Source organism: Plectropomus leopardus, unplaced genomic scaffold (assembly GCF_008729295.1).
Source record: "Plectropomus leopardus isolate mb unplaced genomic scaffold, YSFRI_Pleo_2.0 unplaced_scaffold19971, whole genome shotgun sequence".
NCBI classification, from domain to species: Eukaryota; Metazoa; Chordata; class Actinopteri; order Perciformes; family Serranidae; genus Plectropomus; species Plectropomus leopardus.
In genome coordinates, this window is record NW_024621575.1 from 1 (window position 1) to 2453 (window position 2453).

Consider the following 2453-nt stretch of genomic DNA (forward strand, 5'->3'; position numbering starts at 1 on the left):
CCTAATCTCTGGGCTGTACTCACTTCCCCCGTCTTGTCATACATAGGTGCAGCAGGAACGATCTCTTCACGCGCAAACCTCCTCGCCAGCTGCTGGAACTCCTTTTGCTGATCCGTCAGCTCTGTGGGTCAAAGCAGCAAGACGACCCACGATAAGCAACTTTAAAACACACTGTCTGTGGGTTTAGCAGCTAAACTGTGTCCCTATACTACAAGAGGAGAATGAGTTTCTGCATCTTGCTCACCAAATGAATAGCCGAGCTGTGCTGAGCCGTGAGATTTTGCGACACTGGCTGCAGCCGCGCTGGAGCTCTGCAGCCGGATCCCAGACCGCAAACTGGCTTTGAGAACCTGGGCGTGGAGGAGGAAACAGCAACATGCAACAATGTTCAAGTTAAACAGGACACTTCCACACCTTTCAGTCTTTTAAGTTAAAATCTAGTAAAACTGTAATTAGCCCCAATTTGTGTTTTCATTCACCCAAAAATAAATACCCAGATCAATTAAATTAAACATTAATTCTCGGGTGAGTCTTTAAAGACTCCTCTAACCATATGTGTGTATATATACATATATGTATGTATATGTATATATATCTGCTGCATAATAAAAAAAGATTTAACAATTTCTCAAGCTTTCCTCTCCAGCCGTCAGGAAATTACATACACCATACTTGTGATTTTTTACAGCACACACAAGAATGAATGGAATAATTTGCATGAACATACTTAATAATATGACACAACAAACTGATAATAGTATTTCATTAATTTGGTTGAAGTTGTATATATTAGGTAAAAACACATGCTCCGTGCGCCCTTTATTATTAGGTATGACATAACATCTGTTTTCATTAAGCTCATAATGCTCAGTTTTATGGTGACACTGAGGTCATAGATGAAGGTGGTGCTGTCCTGGACTACAATATAATAAATTGTATTTCTCATGTTTTGTCCTTTGACTGTTGAACTCTTTACCCACACTGCACTGGTACATTTCACCTTTATACCACTTCCACTATTTTTTATACATGCCAACGCTGCAATTTACATACAGGTTAGGGTACATTAGGTTATACCTAGATTAGGTTTTATTGATTTTATCCTGTTGATATTACAGTTTATTCACTTCACCATTCACCGTGTTGGTGTATAGCCTACACATTGTTACAACTAATTTTAAGAATCACTTGTAAATTATCCATGTAAATTATATAATTTTAAATACTGTACAAACTTTTATTTTTTTTAGTGTACGATGTTTAAGTTTCTTGACTTTAACAGTTCTTACTTTTGATTTTTACTTTCCCTTAACTGTGCTTACAGTTTTGCACCAAACATGAGGGCAAATTCTTTGCATGTGAAAACGTACTTATATTAAGTAATAAAGTAGTAACTAATATTAAGGCTAATTCAAAGTCGTGTAAATAATTGATAATAATAACTTCTGTGCACCAATCCTGTAACTTATAGTTTGTATGTTTGCTTGTTGAGAAAAAAATACTTAAACAAAAAATTATCTCAGTTAAAATGGCCTTTTTATTTACGATCTTCATTTTAAAAACAGATATATTGTACATATTCTTACTTTTTTCATTTTTTAAGGATACCGAATGATAATCCCGCTCACTCATAAACATTATTTATTTATTTATTACTATTACTTCCGGATTTAATGTGATATATCATTTTCACTGTAAATGTTTCTGTCCTGTTTTGTTGACCTCAGCTGCACTTGCTTTCAGTTTTTTACTTCCTCTGTTTACTGTTAAATATGCACCTAAACATAAGAATAAATCCCTTTTATGTAAAAACCTACTTGACAATAAACCTGTTTCTGGTCTGCTTTTAGTAAGTTTGTCAAACGACCTTCGTTAAAAGATTATGTAGACAGCTTATTTTTAACAGAAAAACATACACTTAGCTTTGACTCGAGTGTAAACTGACGATAAAACACAGCAGACACAAACAAAAATGTGTAAAATGTGTAAAATATAAAGTGTGAAGACCAGAAATAGAAACAGTGTTTAAGGTGTCATAACGGTTAACGGCGCTACCTAGCAAGCGTTAGCAAGTTAGCTAGCAAAGCTTTCACTTAAATGACTCGAAAAGTAAACAATGTGGATCAAAGCGACAACAAGCTGAAGCGAATAATTTATAATTAAAAAAAACCTACATAAATATGCAGTTAAAGTGCTTTTTAATGGACTCTTACCTTATTGAGCAGCATTGTTGTGTCGCTAACGTACAAAGCGCAGAAACAGAATGGAACACAACCTCTGGCCTACATTTTAATATGCGCCGCTCTGAGCCAATCACAGAGCAGGGATTGGTCACGTGTCGTCTCTCGGTATCCGGGGGGATGACTTTTCCCCCAGTTAGTTACCTAACCTAACCTCTCAGACTGGAATACGGCCATGATGCAGACATGGCTGTGTTTTTACATTATCTCAGG

At 36.0% G+C, this 2453-nt stretch overlaps 1 long non-coding RNA gene across 1 annotated transcript; it reads right to left on the reverse strand.

The window, feature by feature from the left end:
• Nucleotides 1–27: 27 nt before the first annotated feature.
• LOC121965431 lies at nucleotides 28–2282 on the reverse strand. The gene is made up of 3 exons (XR_006107488.1): nucleotides 2214–2282; nucleotides 245–350; nucleotides 28–121 (listed from the first exon to the last, which is right to left on the reverse strand). It is a non-coding gene; the product is annotated as an uncharacterized LOC121965431 (long non-coding RNA).
• Between the last annotated feature and the right edge of the window lie 171 nt (nucleotides 2283–2453).